Consider the following 420-nt stretch of genomic DNA (forward strand, 5'->3'; position numbering starts at 1 on the left):
TTCCTGCTGCTGAAAAACACGGAATAAATTCGGTCCTCGGACACAGCATCTAATCGGCAGCTGTTTTCTGAATCCGGAGCCAACCCATGCCTCGCTTGCCTTTTCCACTATGAGTCCAGACCTTTTTTGAAAGAGGTTTTAACCTTTTAAAGATACAGTACACCAATTATCACTCCTGAATAGCTACCCGTCCCAGCGCAGGAAGTCAGTCCCGTGTCTAAAGCCACAGACAGGCTTGCTCACGGTGATAATGATTTCAGTTTTCAGTGCCTTTTTTAAAATTTTCATATATGTAAATATATATGTGGAGAGAGAATGCAAATGCAAGAGATAAAACTGGACACATTTATTGCTGTGATGAGCTCCTCAGTGACTAATCAGCATGTTATGTAAACACTATGATCCTTCACTGCTGAACAC

Source organism: Myotis davidii, unplaced genomic scaffold, assembly GCF_000327345.1.
Source record: "Myotis davidii unplaced genomic scaffold, ASM32734v1 scaffold458, whole genome shotgun sequence".
NCBI classification, from domain to species: Eukaryota; Metazoa; Chordata; class Mammalia; order Chiroptera; family Vespertilionidae; genus Myotis; species Myotis davidii.